Source organism: Oryx dammah, unplaced genomic scaffold (assembly GCF_014754425.2).
Source record: "Oryx dammah isolate SB20612 unplaced genomic scaffold, SCBI_Odam_1.1 HiC_scaffold_23, whole genome shotgun sequence".
Taxonomy (NCBI): Eukaryota; Metazoa; Chordata; class Mammalia; order Artiodactyla; family Bovidae; genus Oryx; species Oryx dammah.
This window is the reverse complement of record NW_024070207.1, coordinates 29074321-29094759: the sequence shown is the minus strand read 5'-3', so window position 1 is coordinate 29094759 and position 20439 is coordinate 29074321.

The window sequence follows — 20439 nt, the reverse complement described above, 5'->3', positions numbered from 1 at the left end:
CTATATGACTCCTAACAGAAACGTATAAGAGTTTTTCCAGAGAGGAAATATTTTAAGGAGTGTAAGAATTACTAAATTGAGGATAGGTTCTAATGTGCTGTGCTGTGCGTAGTCTCTCAGTCATGTCCAACTCTGCAACCCATGGACTGTAGTCCATCATGCTCCTTTGTCTGTGGGATTCTCCAGGCAAGAATACTGGAGTGGGTTGCCATGCCGTCTTCCAGGAGATCTTCCCAAACCAGACATTGAACCCAGGTCTCTCACAGTGCAGACAGATTCTTTAACATCTGAGCCACCAGAGAAGCCCAAGAATACTGGAGTGGGTAGCCTATTCCTTCTCCAGCAGATCTTCCTGTCCCACGAATTGAACTGGGGTCTCCTGCATTGCAGGTGGATTCTTAACCAGTTGAGCTACCAGGGAAGACCATGCCCTAATAGGTAAAGCCAAACTATTTTCCAGAGTGGGTGTAATAATTTATATTCTAGCTCTGGATGAGAATTTCAATTTCTCAGCATCATTGCTAACATTATCTGTTGTCAGATATTAAAATTTAGCTCAATCAGGTTCATGTGGAAAAGAAAGTATTGTACTGTAGTTTTAATATGAATTTCTCTGATTAAAAGTTAAACATATTTTCAGGTTTATGGACATTGTGTCTCCTCTTCTCCCTGTTTTGTCTTTCAACTAATCAAAAAATAAATAAATAAATAAATAAAAGCAAAAAAACCAACAGACCATCGTCTTTCAGAATTGGAGATTGCTTTATGTATTTTGAATTCTAATTGATTGTCCACTACAAATGTTGTGTTCCAAAAAAACTTTATTTGTGGGAGAATCTGATTTATTTCACCTTAAGAGGTTGAGGGCTAGTCAAGCACAGAGATTTTTCACATCTACAAGGAAAGTTTAATACGCATGCAGAGTTGAGAAATACTACTATTTTTTAAAAAATAAGACTCTGAATCCTCTATCATTAAAGTCTTTTAATAAAGTATTTATCAATTTCTATGCAAAGGCTGTGCATATCTTTTGTTATATTTGTTCTTGGGTTTTAATAGCATTATTTAACCAATGAAAAATGTATCTTGTTCAATGTCATTTTATATTTGTTGTTAATGTATAGAAATGCAATTGAATTTCTGTTTAGTGGTCTTATGTCTGGTTCCTTGAAAGAATATTTTATATGTTTTTTAATACCAGTGCATCTTGACATTTAATATATATTTTTAAATTTATTTTTTAATATAAATTTATTTATTTTAATTGGAGGCTAATTGCAATATTGTAGTGGTTCTGCCATACATTGACATGAATCTGCCACTGGTGTACATGTGTTTCCCATCCTGAACCCCCTCCCCACTCCTCCCCATCTCATCCCTCTGGGTCATTCCCTGTGCACCAGCCCAGAGCACCCTGTCTCATGCATTGAACCTGGATGGTGATTCGTTTCACATATGATAATATACATGTTTTAATGCCATTCTCCCAAATCATCCCACAGAGTCCAAAAGACTGTTCTATACATCTGTTTCTCTTTTGCTTTCTTGCATATAGAGTTATCGATAACATCTTTCTAAATTCCATATATATGTGTTAGTATACTGTATTGGTGTTTTTCTTTCTGGTTTATTTCACTCTGTATAATGGGTTCCAGTTTCATCTACCTCATTAGAACAGATTCAAATGTATTCGTTTTAATGGCTGAGTAATATTTCATTGTGTATATGTACCACAGCTTTCTTATCCATGCTTTGGCTGATGGACATCTAGGTTGCTTCAATGTCCTGGCTATTATAAACAGTGCTGTGATGAAATTGGGGTACACCTGTCTCTATGCATTCTGGTTTCCTCAGTGTGTATACTCAGCAGTGGGATTGCTGGGTCATATGGCACTTCAACTTCTAGTTTTTTAAGGAATCTCCACACTATTCGCCATAGTGGCTGTACTAGTTTGCATTCCCACAAATAGTGTAAGAGGGCTCCCTTTTCTCCACACCCTCTCCAGCATTTATTGCTTATAGACTTTTGGATAACAGCCATTCTGACTGGTACCTCATTGTGGTTTTGATGTGCATTTCTCTGATAGTGGTATTGAGCATCTCTTCATGTGTTTATTAGCTATCTGTATGTCTTCTTTGGATAAATGTCTATTTAGTTCTTGGGCCCATGTTTTGGTTGGGTCGTTTATTTTTCTGGAATTGAGCTGCAGGAGTTGCTTGGATATTTTTGAGATTAGTTGTTTGTCAGTTGCTTCATTTGCTATTATTTTCTCCCATTCTGAAGGCTGTCTTTTCACCTTTCTTATAGTTTCCTTTGTCATGCAGAAGCTTTTAAGTGTAATTAGGCCCCATTTGTTTATTTTTGTTTTTATTTCCAATATTCTGGGAGGTGGATCATAGAGGATCCTGCTTTGATTTATGTCAGAGAGTGTTGTGCCTATGTTTTCCTCTAGGAGTTTTAGAGGAAAACTCCTCTTTTATAGTTTCTGGTCTTAAGTTTAGATCTTTAATCCATTTTGAGTTTATTTTTGTGTGTGGTGTTAGAAGTGTTCTAGTTTCATTCTTTTACAAGTGGTTGACCAGTTTTCCCAGCACCACTTGTTAAGAGATTGTCTTTTCTCCATTTTATATTCTTGCTTCCTTTGTCGAAGATAAGGTGTCGATTGGTGTGTGGATTTATATCTGGGCTTTCTATTTTGTTCCATTGATCTATATTTCTGTTTTTGTGTCAGTACCATACTGTCTTGATGACTCTGGTTTTGTAGTACAGCCTGAAGTCAAGCAGGTTGATACCCTCCAATTCCATTCTTCTTTCTCAAGATTGCTTTAGCTATTCGAGGTTTTTTGTGTTGCCATACAAATTGTGAAATTATTTCTCCTAGTTCTCTGAAAAATACCATGGGTAGCTTAATAGGGATTGCATTGAATCTGTAGATTGCTTTGGGTATTATACTCATTTTCACGATATTGATTCTTCTGATCCATGAACATGGTATATTTCACAATCTATTTGTGTCTTCTGAGTTATTTCACCAGTATTTTATAGTTTTCTATATATAGGTCTTTGATTTCTTTAGGTAGATTTATTCCTAAGTATTTTATTCTTTTTGTTACAATGGTGAATGGAATTGTTTCCTTTATTTCTCTATTTTTTCATTGTTAGGTTATAGGAATGAAAGGGATTTCTGTGTGTTGATTTTATATCCTGCATATTTACTATATTCATTGATTAGTTCTAGTAATTTTCTGGTGGAGTCTTTAGGGTTTTCTATGTAGAGGATCATGTCATCTGCAAACAGTGAGAGTTTTACTTCTTCTTTTCCAATTTGGATTCATTTTATTTCTTTTTTCTGCTCTGATTGCTGTGGCCAAAACTTCCAAAACTATGTTGAATAATAGTGGTGAAAGTGGGCACCCTTGTCTTGTTCCTGACTTTAGGGGAAATGCTTTCAAGTTTTCACCATTGAGGATAATGTTAGCTGTGGGTTTGTCATATATAGCTTTTATTATGTTGAGGTATGTTCCTTCTATTCCTGCTTTCTCGAGAGCTTTATCATAAATGGATGTTGAATTTGGTCAAAGGCTTTCTCTGCATCTATTGAGATAATCATATGGCTTTTATTTTTCAAGTTGTTAATGTGGTGTATTACATTGATTGATTTGCAGATATTGAAGAATCCTTGTATCCCTGGAATAAAGCCCACTTGGTCATCGTGTATGATCTTTTTAATGTGCTGTTGGATTCTGATTGTTAAAATTTTGTTAAGGATTTTTGCATCTATGTTCATCAGTGATATTGGCTTGTAGTTTTCTTTTCTTGTAGCATATTTGTCAGGTTTTGAGGGTGATTGTGGCCTCATAGAATGAGTTTGGAAGTTTCCCTTCCTCTGCAACTTTCTGGAAGACTTCGAGTGGGATAGGTATTAGCTCTTCTCTAAATTTTTGGTAGAATTTAGCTGTGAAGCCCTCTGGTCCTGGGCTTTTTTTTTTTTTTTTTTTTTCTGGAAGATTTCTGATTACAGTTTCCATTTCTGTGCTTGTGATGGGTCTGACAAGATTTTCTACTTCTCTGTGGTTCAGTTTTGCAAAGTTGTACCTTACTAAGAATTTGTCCATTTCTTCTACTTTGTCCATTTTATTGACATATAGTTGCTAATAGTAGTCTCTTATGATCCCTTGTATTTCTGTGTTGTCTGTTGTAATTTTTCCATTTCCATTTCTAATTTTATTGATTTGATTTTTCTTCCTGTTTCTTGATGAGTCTGGCTAGTGGTTTGTCAATTTTATTTATCCTTTCAAAGAACCAGCTTTTGACTTTGTTGATTTTTGCTACGGTGTCTTTTGTTTCTTTTGCATTTATTTCTGCCCTAATTTTTAACATTTCTTTCCTCTACTAACCCTGGGGTTTTTCATTTCTTCCTTTTTTGGTTGCTTTAGGTGTAGAGTTAGGTTATTTATTTGACTTTTTTCTTGTTTCTTGAGGTAAGCCTATATTGCTATGAACCTTTCCCTTGGCACTGCTTTTACAGTGTCCCATAGGTTTGAGGTTGTTGTGTTTTCATTTTCACTCGTTTCTATGCATATTTTGATTTCTTTTTTTATTTCTTCAGTGATTTGTTGGTTATTCAGCAGATTGTTGTTCAGCCTCCATATGTTGGAATTTTTAATAGTTTTTCTCCTGTAATTGAGATCTAATCTTCCTGCATTTTGGTCAGAAAAGATGCTTGGAATGATTTCCTTTGTAAAAAATTTTACCAAGGCTAGATTTATGACCCAGGATGTGATCTATCCTGGAGAAGGTTTCATGTGCACTTGAGAAAAAGGTGAAATTCATTGTTTGAGGGTGAAATGTCCTACAGATATCAATTAGGTCTAACTGATCTATTGTTTCATTTAAAGTTTGTGTTTCCTTGTTAATTTTTTGTTTAGTTGATCTATCCATAGGTGTGAGTGGAGTATTAAAGTCTCCCACTATTATTGTGTTATTGTTAATTTCCCCTTTCATACTTGTTAGCATTTGTCTTACATATTGTGGTGCTTCTATGTTGGGTGCATATATATTTATAATTGTTATATCTTCTTCTTGGATTGATCCTTTGATCATGATGTAGTGTCCTTCTTTGTCTCTTTTCACAGCCATTATTTTAAAGTCTCTTTTATCTGATATGAGTATTGCTACTCCTGCTTTCTTTTGGTCTCTATTTGCATGGAATATCTTTTTCCAGCCCTTCACTTTCAGTCTGTATGTGTCCTTTGTTTCGAGGTGGATATCTTGTAGACAACATATATAGGGGTCTGGTTTTTGTATCCATTCAGCCAGTCTTTGCCTTTTGGTTGGGGTGTTCAACCCATTTACCTTTAAGGTAATTACTGATAAGCATGATCCCATTGCCATTTACTTTGTTGTTTTGGGTTTGAGTTTATATACCTTTCTGTCTTTCCTGTCTAGAGAAGATCCTTTAGCATTTGTTGGAGAGCTGATTTGGCGGTGTTGAATTTTCTGAGCATTTGCTTGTCTGGAAAGCTTTTGATTTCTCCTTCATATTTGAATGAGATCCTTGCTGGGTACAGTAATCTGGGCTGTAGGTTTTTCTCTTTCATCACTGTAAGTATGTCCTGCCACTCCTTTCTGTCCTGAAGAGTTTCTGTTGAAAGATCAGCTGTTATATTTATGGGAATCCCCTTGTGTGTTATTTGTTATTTTTCCCTTGCTGCTTTTAATATTTGTTCTTTGTGTTTGTTAATTTGATTAGTATGTGTCATGGGGTGTTTCGCCTTGGGTTTATCCTGTTTGGGACTCTCTGGGTTTCTCAGACTTGGGTTACTATTTCCTTCCTCATTTTAGGAAAGTTTTCAACTATTATCTCAAGTATTTCCTCATGGTCTTTCTTTTTGTCTTCTTCTTCTGGGACTCCTATGATTCCAGTGTTGGGTCATTTAACATTGTCCCAGAGGTCTCTGAGGTTGTCCTCATGTCTTTTTTTTTTTTCTTTTTCCTCTCTGCTTCATTTATTTCTACCATTCTATCTTCTACCTCACTTATCCTATCTTCTGCCTCTGTTATTCTACTGTTGGTTCCCTCTAGAGTGTTTTTGATCTCATTTATTGCATTATTCATTATATATCGACTCTTTTTTATTTCTTCTAGTGTAGTGTTAATCACTCAGTCATGCCCAACTCTTTGTGACCCCATGGACTGCACTCCACCAGGCTCCTCTGTCCATGAGATTTTCCAGGGAAGGATACTAGAATGGGTTGTCATTTCCTTCTCCAGGGGATCTTTCCAACCCAGGGATTGAACCTGGGTCTCCTGCACTGCAGGCACTTTCTTTACTGACTGAGCTACATTCTTGCATCTTCTCAATCCTTGTCTCCAGGCTATTTATCTGTAACTCCATTTTGATTTCAAGATTTTTGATCATTTTGCACTATCATTATTTGGAATTCTTTACCAGGTAAATTCCCTATCTCTTCCTCTTTTGTTTGGTTTGGTGAGCATTTATCTTGTTCCTTTACCTGGTGAGTATTTCTTTTCCTTTTCATCTTGTTTGTATTGCTGTGTTTGGGGTGGCCTTTCCGTATTCTGGCAGTTTGTGGTTCCTCTTTATTGTGGAGGTTCCTCACTGTGGGTGGGGTTGGGCAGGTGGCTTTTCAAGGTTTCCTGGTTAGGGAAGCTTGTGTAGGTGTTCTGGTGGGTGGAGCTGGATTTCTTCTTTCTGGAGTGCAATGAAATGTCCATTAGTGAGTTTTGAGATGTCAGTGGGTTTGGTGTCACTTTGGGCAGCCTGTGTATTGAAGCTCAGGGCTATGTTCCTGTGTTGCTGGAGAATTTGTGTGGTATGTCTTGCTGTAGAACTTGTTGGCCCTTGGGTGGTTCTTGGTTTCATTGTAGGTATGGAGGTTTTTGATAAGCTCCTATCAATTAATGTTCCCTGGAGTCAGGAGTTCTCTGGTGTTCTCAGGATTTAGATTTGAGACTCCTGCGTCTAGTTTTCAGTCTTATTCTTACAGTAGTCTCAAGTCTTCTACAGCTATACAGCTCTGATGATAAAACATCTAGGTGGTTGATGAAAGTTTCTCCACAGTGAGGGACATTCGGAGAGTTACACAGATTTACACAGAGAAGAGAAGAGGGAGGAAGGAGACAGAGGCGGCCAGGAGGATAAAAGAAGAATCAAAAGGAGAGAGACAGATCTAGCCAGTAATCAGTTCCCTAAGTATTCTCCACAACCCAGAACACACAAACAGATTCACTGAGTTGGGTAGAGAAGGGGGTGGGTGGGGGAGGAGATAGAGGTGACCTGGTGGAGAAAAAGGAGAGTCAAAAGGGGGAGAGAGCAATCAAGCCAGTAATCTCGCTTCCAAATAATGATTTGGGAGAATGGCATTGAAACATGTATACTATCATGTAAGAAACAAATCGCCAGTCTATGTTCGATGCAAGATACAGGATGCTTGGGGCTGGTGCATGAGAATGATACAGAGAGATGATACGGGGTGGGAGGTGGGAGGGGGCTTCATGTTTGGGAACTCATGTACACTCGTGGTGGATTCATGTCAATGTATGGCAAAACCAATACAGTATTGTAAAGTAAAATAAAATAAAAACAAAAATTAAAAAAAAAGAAAAAAAGAAAAGAAAATGGGTACTGAAGATTGGGTTCTTAAAGGTAAAAAATTGATAATAAATGCCAAAAAGCAAGATTAAAAATCTAGAGTAGAGGTTAGATTCTCAAAAATACAATAATAAAAAAAAAAAACAAAGTCACAAAAGTTATAAAATATGTGTGTGTGAAGTTTGCTTTAAAAATAGGGTCTTTTTTGCAAGGTAATAGTAGGTTATAAAAATGAAAATTAAAGGAGTAATAAAGGATTTTAAAAACTCTTTAAATTTAAAAAATGATAATAGTAAAAGTGTATCTAGGACTTTCTCTGGAGCTGTTGTGGACAGTGTGGGGTCAGTTCATTTTCAGATATTTCCTTGATCCAGTTTTACTTCTCAAGATTTATAGGTCCCTTCCTATGTAGTCGGTGCTAACTACAGGGTTTTAATCTATTGCACCTGTCACTTCCAAAGCAGTTCCCTCTGTTTATTTTAGCTTCTTCTGTTTGCTGGTCTCTTCAGTGTCTAATTTCTGCCCTGACACAAAGGGGCAGTGGTGGTCACCTTTTTTAGACTCACTTGTTCAGTCATGCTGTGGGGAGGGAGGAACACTGCAAACAAATATCACTGGCATGTGTGGGAAGTGCTCACAGTGTCTCGGCCACATTGGGTTTGCCCCCACTCCTAGCGTGTGTGCTTTCCCAGTCTACACTGCTCAGGCTCTAGTTCGCTCTTCCAGGAACTGTCTGAGGTGGGTCCTGGGTTGCATGCACTTCCCAGGTCTAAGCCACTCAGGTTCAGGTTCTTGAGTATTCCACAAAGGAGACTTGGTTGGGCCTGCATTTTGTGCCGTTCCCAGGTCCAAGGAGCTCAGGTGACCAAGTGCTTGGTGAGCGCAGTCACCCTCAGTTGGAGCTTGTGTCTTATTGCCTCCCCATCCCAGCCACTTGGTTTTCCGGGTGTACAATGGGCACACCTTCTCAGGTGTGCCATGTCTCTCCTCTGGGGAGTTGATCTCTGGCTGTGACCCTCCCAGCGGATGTTGACTGTCCAGAATCCCAAGAAGTCTTGGTTATTAACGAAGCCTGCTTGCAGTTTGGTAGAGGATGCCTGTCTGGGGCCACGATTGCCCCCTTCTGGCTCTGGCTGCCCTTACCTGCCTGTCTCAGGTGGGGGATGGGCCAGTCCATAGCCGGCTAGCTCTGGTCAGTCCTTTGTTCTGTGAGTGGGACTGGCAGTGTCTTAGGTTAGGGGTTTTTGCGGGATAGCTATCCCACAGTCTGGGTTGCTATCTCAAGTTAGTTCCCTCAGATTGCCCTTGGAGCATTTAGGCCCAGTCCTTACCCTCAGCAATACAGCCTGAACCTCCTTGTCCAGTCTCCACTTGCAGTGTCTGAAGCCCTTCCTCTGAAGCCCTAGTAACCTCTGATCTTCACACTATGTCCACAGTTTTGTCTTTTCCATCATGTCATATATTTGGAATCAATTGGTTACAATTGGTTATAATTGTAATCAATTGGTTACAATTGATGAGTCAATATTGATTCATTACTATTAACATAGTGTGCCATAGTTTACATTCAAATTCACTGTGTATTAAACATTATATGAGTTTGGCAAATGTATAATGACATATATACCCCATTACAGAATCATGCAGAAAAGTTTCACTGCCCTAAAATTACCTGAACCCCACGAATTCTTTCCTCCCTCCCTTCCTCTGAAGCCCTAGTAACTGCTGATCTTCGTACTATGTCCACAGTTTTGTCTTTTCCATCATGTCATATATTTGGAATCATGGCAAACAGCCTTTTCAAATTGGCTTCTTTCACTTGGCAATATGTATTTAAACTTCTTTCATGTTTTTGTGTGGTTTGATAGCTCATTTCTTTATTAGTGCTAAATAGTATTCCATTGTCAAGATACACCACATTTATCCATTCACCTACTAAAAGACATCTTGATTTCTTCTAAGTTGTAGCAATTATGCACAAAGCTTCTATAAACATCTATGTGTAGGTATTTCTGTATATGTAAGTTTTCTACCAAACTATAGGTTGGATGGCCTCACCAACTCAATGGACATGAGTTTGAGCAAGCTCCAGGAGTTGGTGATGGACAGGGAAGCCTGGCGTGCTGCAGTCCATGGGGTCACAAGTAAGCAACAGATCTGAAGTTTTCTATGGGCTTCTCTGGTGGCTCAGTAGTAAAGAATCCACCTGCAATGCAGGAACTACAGGAATGCAAGTTTGATCCCTGGGTCAAGAAGATACCCTGGAGGAAGGCATGGCAACCCACTCCAATATTCTTGCCTGGAGAATCCCATGGACAGAGGAGCCTGGTGGACTGCAGTCCACAGGGTCGCAAAGAGTCAGATGTGACTGAAGTGACTTAGCACACACACACGAAGTTTTCAACTCCTTTGTGTAAATACAAAGAAGTATGCTTGCTATATGCCATGATAAGATTATGTTTAGTTATGTGAGAAATTGCCAAACTGTCTCCCAAATTGGCAATGCCAGTTTTCATTCCCACCATCAGTAAATGAAAGTTCTTGATGTTCTATATCCTTACCAGCAATTGGTGTTATCAATTTTTGGTTTATAATCATTCTAATAGGCATGTAGTGGTATCTCATTGTTCAATTTGCATTTCCCTAATGATGTATGACATGGAACATCTTTTCATATCTTATTTGTCATCTGTATTTCTTTGATGAGGTGTCTGCTAAGGTATTCTGCCCTTTTAAAAATTGGGTTGTTAGTTTCATTGTTGAATTTTAAGAGATTTTACATTTTGGATTAAAGTCCTTTATCATATATGTCTTTTTCAAATATTTTCTAGTTTGTAATTTGTCTTTTAATTCTCTTGACATTGCCTTTAGCAGAGCAGAAGTTTTTAATTTTAATGAATCAAAGTTTATCAATTATTTTTATTTCACAGATCATGCTTCTTGTATCTAAAGTCACTGACAAACCCAAGGTCATCTATATTCTCTCCTACATTATCTTTTGGAGTTTTATAGTTCTGTGTTTTTCAAACAGGCCTATGATTCATTTTGAGTTAATTTTTATGAAAGGTATAAGATCCATTTCTTTCTTTCTCTCTCTTTTGTGTATGGGTGTCCAGGTGTTCTGGCACCAACTGTTGAACATTTTTCCTTACATTGTAATAATTTTAATTTTTCTGATTATTATTTTGAATTTTTTCAGTTTTCTAGATAAACATTTACTTGTTGTTGTTTGTTGGTCCGTTGTGTCCGACTCGTTTCGACCCCATGAACCGTAGCCCACCAGGATCCTCTTTCCATGGGATTTCCCAGGCAAGAATACTGTAATGAATTGTTATTCCCTTGGGGATCAAACTTGTGTATCCTGCATTGGCAGGCAGATTCTTTACTTTCTGAGCCACCTGGGAAGCCCATAGAGATATTCATACTGTTGAGCAATAATGAAATTTTGCTTCTTCTCTTTTAACTTTTTATGTTCTTTCTCTATCTTTTCCAAATGCACTGTCTAGTGCCTCCAGTACTATGTTAAATTGATGTGGTGATAGGATGCATGTTATCTTATTCCTGATTTTAGAAGGAATGCTTTTAACACTTCACTGTAGATTATGGTGTCTGTTGCAGATTTTTAAAACATTTTATTCGTGTATAATTCATGTAACATAAAATCCACCCTTTTAAAGTATATATTTTAGTGCCTTTTAGTATATTCAGAGAGTACAACCATTGCCACTTTCTAACTCGAGAGTATTTTCATCACTCAAACATAAACCCCTTACTCACTAACAATTCTCCCAACCCTCAGTCCCTGGAAACCACTAATCTATTTTTTGTCTGTATAGATTTGCCTATTCTGTACATTTCACATAAACAGAATCATATAATATGGGACATTTGTGTCTGGCTTCTTTCGTTTAGCATAATGTTTTAAACATTATCCATGTTCAAGTAATTTATCCAAGTATCAGTAATTTGTCAGTTTTTATTGATGAATACTATTTCATTATATAGATATACCATTATTTTTAAATCAAATCATCAGCTGATGGATGTTGAGGATATTTCTAATTATAGGCTTTTTTGAATAATGCTGCTATAAATGATTATTTTACAGGTTTTTGCCCACATATATGTTTTCAATTCTCTCAGATGTATACCCAGGTCATATGACAATTCTATATTTATTTTTTTGAGGAACTGCCAAACTGTTTTCCAAACCAGCTGTGCTGTAGATTTTGTAAATACCTTTATTTCCTAAAGTTTGAGAAGTTTCTTCCCCTTTTTAGTTTGCTAGATTATGTTAAAATTATGAATGGATGTTGAATTCTACCAATTTTTTCCTGCCTTTATTGAGTTAATCATATGTTTTTTCCTCTATAATATGTAAATGTAGTACACTGCATTAGTAGATTTTCTAATGTTGAGTCAAACTATCATTCTTAGAATAAATCCAACAAGGTTTTAATGGCTTGACTAATTTATACATGCCAAAATTCAGGCATTAATAACTTAGTGGGAATTTTTGCATTAATGTTAATGAATATGGGGTCCAATATATTTTCTTTTTTCATTTTATCCTTGTGATGGTATAAAAACTGTACTGCTTTAAAAAAAATAAAATTGGTTTGGAATTTTCCCTTCACTTATTTTCCCCCAGTTTTATTGAGAAATAATTGACATACACAGTTATATGAGTTTAGGGTGTACAGCTTCCCTGGTGATATAGTGGAAATGTAACAGACACAAGAAACATGGGTTCAACCCCTGGGTTGGGAAGATGCCTGGAAAATTCCATGTCCAGAGGAGCCTGGTGGGCTACAGTCCGTGGGGTTACAAAGAGCTGGACACAATTGAGCACTGAGCACGAACATACTGAGTACAAGGTGTACAGCATGATGGCTTAATTTACATATATTGTGAAACGGTTACCACAATAGGCTGAGCTAATATCCATCTTCTCATATAACGTTTTAACAAAGAAAGAAGAAATGAGAAAAGGGAATAAAACTTTCTCTTTCTTATGTGAATTCAGGATTTACTGTCTTAACAACATTCATATACAACATACAGCAATATTAACTATATATTTATCAAATTCTGTATTATATTTCTTGTGCTTACTTATAAGTGGAACTTGATCTTTCAACCACCTGCCTCCAATTCCCACTCCCCTGCCAATTTCTTAAGGTTTGATAGAACATACTCATAAAAATACCTCAGTTTAGTGAGTTTTGTGTCATGACTTTTAAATACTGATTGCATTCCATGAATAATCACATAAGATGAATAAAATGTTGTATTTTTCTTACATCAGTTTCAGAAATTTTATTTCTTTAGTTTCACCCACGTTTTCAAAATTATTAAGATAAAGTTATTCATGATAGTCTCTATTTAACTTTTAATATCTCCTACATCATGCCTTTTCCTATATTTTAATTACAAAAACCTGGTCCAGGAATTCCGATTTCCAGGATATACCCAGCAAAATTGCATCCAGGACTGCAGATACTTTTGAAATTTAGGGAGAAGTGAGATACCAGGAAGTCTGAAGTGATCTCACTGTCTTCTGATTCTTAGAGAAAATCACATTTGTTCAAAAAAATAAGTTACATGGAAACACATGATTTGAAAAATTATAGTATCTTATAATTTTTCAATAGGTGTAATCACTGTTAACACATTGGAATATATTCTTCATAGATATCATTTACTTCCATAAGAATGAGACCACAGTAAATATACTCTTTGAAAATTTCTTTTTAAAGTACTTTATTTATTTGGCTGCATTGGGTCCCAGTTGTGGGCACACAGGTTCTTCCATTGTGGCATGGGTTCAGTAGTTGCAGCACCTGGGCTTATTTGCGCTGAGGCATGTGGGATCTTAGTTCCCCCACAAGGGATCAAATCCATACCCCCTGTACTGCAAGGTGGATTCTTAACCACTGGATGACCAGGGAAGTCCCTGAAAACATTTTTTTGTTATTGTTTTATGTAATATATCTTAGCTACATTTTCATGGTCTAAACGCTGTAATTTAACAGTATGATAGGCTTCATATTCGACTTCAGTCCAGTTCAGTCTCCAAATCATGTCCGACTCTTTTAAACCCCATGGGCTACAGCAAGCCAGGCTTCCTTGTCCATCACCAACACTCAGAGCTTGCTCAAACTCATGTCCAGGGAGTCAGTGATGCCATTCATTCATCTCATCCTCTGTCATCCCCTTCTCCTCCTGCCTTCAATCTTTCCCAGCATCAGGGTCTTTTCAAAAGAGTCAGTTCTTCACATCAAGTGGCCAAAGTATTGGAGTTTCAGCTTCAGCATCAGTCCTTCCAATGAATATTCAGGGTTGATTTTCTTTAGGATTGACTGGTTTAATCTTGCAGTCCAAGGGACTCTCAAGAGTCTTCTCCAACACCACAGTTCAAAAGCATCAATTCTTTGGTGCTCAGCTTTCCTTATGGTCCAACTTTCACATCCATACATGACTACTGGAAAAAACATATTTTGACTAGATGGACCTTTGTTGGCAAAGTAACATCTCTGCTTTTTAATATGCTGTCTAGGTTGGTCATAACTTTTCTTCCAAGGAGCAAGCATCTTTTAATCTCATGGCTGCAGTCACCATCTGCAGTGATTTTGGAGCCTAAGAAAATAAAGTCTCTCCCTATTTCCATTATTACCCCATCTATTTGACAGGAAGTGATGGTTATGACCAACTTGATAGTACATTCAAAAGCAGAGACATTACTTTGCTGACTAAGGTCCACTTAGTCAAGGCTATGGTTTTTCCTGTGGTCATGAATGGATGTGAGAGTTGGACTGTGAAGAAGGCTGAGCACCGAAGAATTGTTGCGTTTGAACTGTGGTGTTGGAGAAGACTCTTGAGGGTCCCTTGGACTGCAGGAGATCCAACCAGTCCATTCTGAAGGAGATCAACCCAGGGATTTCTTTGGAAGGAATGATGCTAAAGCTGAAGCTCCAGTACTTTGGAGACCTCATGCAAAGAGTTGAATCATTGGAAAAGACTCTGATGCTGGGAGGGATTGGGGGGCAGGAGGAGAAGGGGACGACAGAGGATGAGATGCCTGGATGGCATCACGGACTCGATGGGTGTGAGTCTGAATGAACTCCGGGAGATGGTGATGGACAGGGAGGCCTGGCGTGCTGCGATTCATGGGGTTGCAAAGAGTTGGACACAACTGAGCGACTGAACTGAACTGAACTGATGGAACTGAATGCCATGATCTTAGTTTTAAGAATGTTGAGTTTTTCATTTTCTTTTTTCCACTCTTCTCTTTCACTTTCATCAAGAAGCTCTTCAGTTCCTCTTCACTTTCTGCCACAATGGTGGTGCCATCTGCATATCTGAGGTTATTGATATTTCTTCCAACAATCTTGATCCCAGCTTGTGCTTCATCCAGCCCGGCATTTTGCACGATGTACTCTGCATGTAAGTTTAGTAAGTATGGTGACAATATACAGCTTTGATGTACTCCTTTCCCAATTTGGAATCAGTTTGTTGTTCCAGGTCTGATTATAACTGTTGCTTCTTGACCTGCATACAGATTTCTCAGGAGGCAGGTAAGGCAGTATTCTCATCTCTTTAAGAATGTTCCACAGTTTGTTATGATCCAGACAAACAAACAATTTAGCGTAGTCAATAAAGCAGAAGTAGATGTTTTTCTGGAACTCTTTTCTTTTTTCTATGATCCAAAGGATGTTGGCAATTTGATCTCTGGTTGCACTGCCTTTTCTAAATCCAGCTTGAACATCTGGAAGTTCTTTGTTCATTTACTGTTGAAGCCCTGCTTGGAGAATTTTGAGCATCACTTTGAGATCATGGGAGATGGGTACAATTGTGTGGTAGTTGGAACATTCTTTGGCATTACCTTTCTTTGGAATTAGAATGAAAACTGATTTTTTCCAGTCCTGTGGCCACAGCTTAATTTTCCAAATTTGCTGACATATTGAGTGCAGCACTTTCACAACATCATCTTTTAGGATTTGAAATAGTTCAACTGGAATTCCATCACCTCCATTAGCTTTGTTCATAATGATGCTTCCTTGAGAAACCTATATGCAGGTCAGGAAGCAACAATTAGAACTGGACATGGAACAACAGACTGGTTCCAAATAAGAAAAGGAGTACGTCAAGGCTGTATGTTGTCACCCTGCTTATTTGACTTATATGCAGAATATATCATGAGAAACGCTGGGCTGGAAGAAACACAAGCTGGAATCAAGATTGCTGGGAGAAATATCAATAACCTCAGATATGAAGATGACACTACCTTTATGGCAGAAAGTGAAGAGGAATTAAAAAGCTTCTTGATGAAAGTGAAAGAGATGAGTGAAAAAGTTGGCTGAAAGCTCAACATTCATAAAACTGAGACCATGGCCTCTGGTCCCATCTCTTTGTGGGAAATAGATGGGGAAACAGTGGAAACAGTGTCAGACTTTATTTTTTCTGAGCTCCCAAATCACTGAAGATGGTGACTGCAGCCATGAAATTAAAAGATGCTTACTCCTTGGAAGGAAAGTTATGACCAACCTAGATAGCATATTCAAAAGCAGAGACATTACTTTGCCGACTAAGGTCCATCTAGTCAAGGCTATGGTTTTTCCAGTAGTCATGTATGGATGTGAGTGTTGGACTGTGAAGAAAGCTGAGTGCCAAAGAATTGATGCTTTTGAACTGTGGTGCTGGAGAAGACTCTTGTGAGTCCCTTGGACTGCAAGGAGATCCAACCAGTCCATCCTAAATGAGACCAGTCCTGGGTGTTCATTGGAAGGACTGATGCTGAAACTCCAATACTTTGGCCACTTCATGTGAAGAGTTGACTCATTGGAAAAGACTCTGATGCTGGGAGGGATTAGGGGCAGGAGGAGAAGGAGACCACAGAGGATGAGATGGCTGGATGTCATCACCAACTCGATGGACATGAGTCTGATTGAACTCTGGGAGTTGGGGATGGACAGGAAGACCTGGTGTGCTGCGCTTCATGGGGTTGCAAAGATTCGGACATGACTGAGCGACTGAAGTGAACTGAGCTGAACTGAAGGCCCACTTTGCACTCCAGGATGTCTGGCTCTACATGAGTGGTCTTACCACCGTGGTTATTTGGGTCATTACATTTTTTGTAAAATTCTGCATATTCTCACCATCTCTTCTTAATATCTGCTGTTTCTGTTAGGTTCATACCATTTCTGTCCTTTATTGTGCCCATTTTTGCATGAAATATTCCCTTGGTATCTCTAGTTTTCTTGAAGAGATCTCTAGTCTTTCCCATTCTATTGTTTTCCTCTATTTCTTTGCATTGATCACTTAGGAAGGCATTCTTATCTCTCCTTGCTGTTCTTTCAAACTCTGAACACGGGTATATCTTTCCTTTCTTCTTTGCCTTTAGCTTCTCTTCTTTTCTAAGCTGTTTGTAAGACCTCATTAGACAACCATTTTGCCTTTCTGCATTTCTTTTTCTTGGGGAGGTTCTTGATCACTGCCTCTTGTACAATGTCATAAACCTCTGTCCATCGTTCTTCAGGCACTATCTCTATCAGATCTGATCCCTGGAATCTATTTGTCACTCCCATGGTATAATTGTAAGGGATTTGATTTAGGTCATACTTGAATGGTTAACGGTTTTCTCTACTTTCTTCAATTTAAGTCTGAATTTTGCAATAAGGAGTTCATGATCTGAGCTACAGTCAGCTCTTGGTCTTGTTTTTTGATGACTGTTATAGAATTTCTCCATCTTCAGCTGCAAAGAATATAATCAATCTGATTTCCATTATTGACCATCTGGTGATGTCCATGTGTAGTCATCTCTTGTGTTGCTGGAAGAGGATGCTTGCTATGACCAGTGTGTTCTCTTGGAAAAACGCTTTTAGCCTTTGCCCTGCTTCATTCTGTACTCCAGGGAAAAATTTGACTGTCACTCCCAGTATCTCTTGACTTCCTACTTTTTCATTCCAGTCCCCTGTGATGAAAAGGACATCTTTTTTTTGTGTGTTAGTTTTAGAAGGTCTTGTAGGTCTTCATAGAACCATTCAACTTCAGCTTCTTCAGCACTACTGGTTGGGGCATAGATTTGGATTACTGTGATATTGAATTGTTTGCCTTGGAAATGAACAGAGATTATTCTGTTATTTTTGAGACTGCATCCAAGTACTGAATTTCAGATTCTTTTGTTGACTATGAGGGTTACTCCATTTCTTCTAAGGGATTCTTGCCCACAGTAGTAGATATAATGATAATCTGAATTAAATTCACCCATTCAACTCCATTTTAGTTCACTGATTCTTAAAATGTCGATACTCACTCTTGCCATCTCCTGTTTGACCGCTTCCAATTTACCTTGATTCATGGACCTAACATTCCAGGTTCCTATATAGTATTGTTCTTTACAGTATCAGACTTTACTTCCATCATCAGTCATATCCACAATTGGGTGTTGCTTTTGCTTTGGCTCCATCTCTTCATTCTTTCTGGAGTTATTTCTCTACTCTTCTCCAGTAGCACATTGGGCCCCTACCAACCTGGGAGGTCATCTTTCAGTGTTGTATCTTTTTGTCTTTTCATACTGTTCATGGGGTTCTCGAGGCAAGCATACTGAAGTGGTTTGCCATTCCCTTCTCCAGTGGACCACATTTTGTCAGAACTCTCCTCTATGACCTGTCTCTCTTGGATGGCCCTACACGGCATGCCTCATAGTTTCATTGAGTTAGACAAGGCTGTGGTCCATGTGATCAGTTTGGTTAGTTTTCTGTGATTGTGGTTTTCATTCTGTCTACCCTCTGATGGATAAGGATAAGAGGCTTATGGGAGCTTCCTGAAGGGAAAGACTGACTGTGAGGGAAACTGGGTCTTGTTCTGATGGGTATGGCCATACTCAGTAAATCCTTAAGCCAATTTTCTGATGATTGGCAGGGTTGTGTTCCTTCCCTGTTCTTTGGCCTGAGGCAAAACTATGGTAGGGCTAATGAAGGTAATGGTGACCTCCTTCAAAAGGACGTTTGCTAGCACTATTTTATTCAATGCTTCTGACCTAACAAGATGATGGAGAAGGATGTGTGCTCATCTTCTGAGAGAACTCCAAAATTGCAACTCACTGCTGAACAACCATCAACAGAAGAACATTATATTCCACCAAAAAAAGGTACCCCACATCCAAGGGCAAAGGACAATCCCCAATAAGATGGTAGGAGGGGCAAAATCACATTTAGAATCAAACCCCATACCCACTAGAGATGCTCAGAGGGCTCAAACAAAACCTTGTGTGCAGCAGGAACCAGAGACCTCACAGAGAGTGAGCTGGACCTACCTTTGAGTGTTTGAGTGTCTCCTGTGGAGGCATGCATCAGAAGTGACCTGCTGTGGGGACAGGGGCTCTGGCTGCACCAGGTCTGGGTCATGCAATGTGTGGGATAAGCACTCTTGTAGGAGGTCACCATTAGCCCCACCATACAGACATCTAGCAGACGACCCACAAACTGCAGAACAATTATACCAAAGAAATTATCTCACTGTTAAGAAAGTTCTAGGGCCCACAACAGATTTCCCAACCTGGGGATCCAGCAAAGGGACTGAGAACCCCTAGGGAATTTGACTTTGGAGGCCAGTGGGATTTGATTACAGAACTTCCACAAGACTGGGGAAACAGACTCTTGGAGGGCACAAACAAAACCTCATGTGCACCAGGAGCCAGGAAAAAGGAAGAGTATCTCCACAAAAGACTGAGCCAGACTTGCCTGTGAGTGTCCAGGAGTCTCTAGTGGAGGTGTGGGTCCACAGTGCCCTGAATATTTGAAAACCAGTCTATTTTCATTTCCATCCTAACTCTTCTATCTTGCATGTTCCAGTTCACAGTTACTTCTCCCTTCTTTGCCCTCCTTTAATACTTGCCTTATTTAATCTCTGATATACCATCTTTCATTTTATTCACTATATCAATCTCTATTGTTTCCTTAGTAAGACTATTTTTTTTTCTTGTATTCCACCATCACAGTAAGAATGCAGTGGATGCTCATCTACTTGTTAACTTCATATGATCTTATAAATCTGGGCTTCCTGAATTCAGCAGGCAAAGGCATACAAATTATGTTCTTATCAAAGTTCTCCTTAACTAACCAGGAAATATTTTTTTGCTCCATTTTTGAAGAGAGGAAACCCTGTTGTGCTCACATTCTGAACAGCCGCCAGCATATTGCTGAATCTCAATAAATGTTAAACAAGAAAAGCTGAGATATATTAAACATTGCCCTGCAGTTCACTCCATCTGCAGATGTCAGTATTTATTCTAACTAAAGCTTTCTCTGGCCCACAGTTGATTTTCATAAAGGGATTCATCTGTTCATCTGTCCCTTCATTTTAAGCCAAATGTGTTCACAGGCAGGGGTGGAGCCAGAGGCATAAATAGTTCAATATTCCTAATCATTTTATTTGTTCATTAACAAATAGAAATAGTCTTATACTAAAATTTTAAAACATCTTTTCAATGGTTGATGAGTTTCTCAATACATTCTCATTCATTTGTGCTATTAAACTTTAAGATATATGGAGTATTTAAAAAACAGTATAAAAGATATATTTTTAAACATCTTCCTGCAGCATTCTCCTTTCTGTACCAAAGAGAATGGTCTCAGGTATGAAGTTTTCTGTTCTGAAAAGTGCCTCCACATTGCTTCCCTGCTTATGCCACACTAAACTCTGTTTTATTAATATCCTTGTGATTTCCTTATTCAGATAGCTCTATAACAGAATCTCTCTGCTGCAAGTGAGAGGTAAGTATTTCCCACCAGAAGAATTTGGTTCTGAATGTACAATCTTC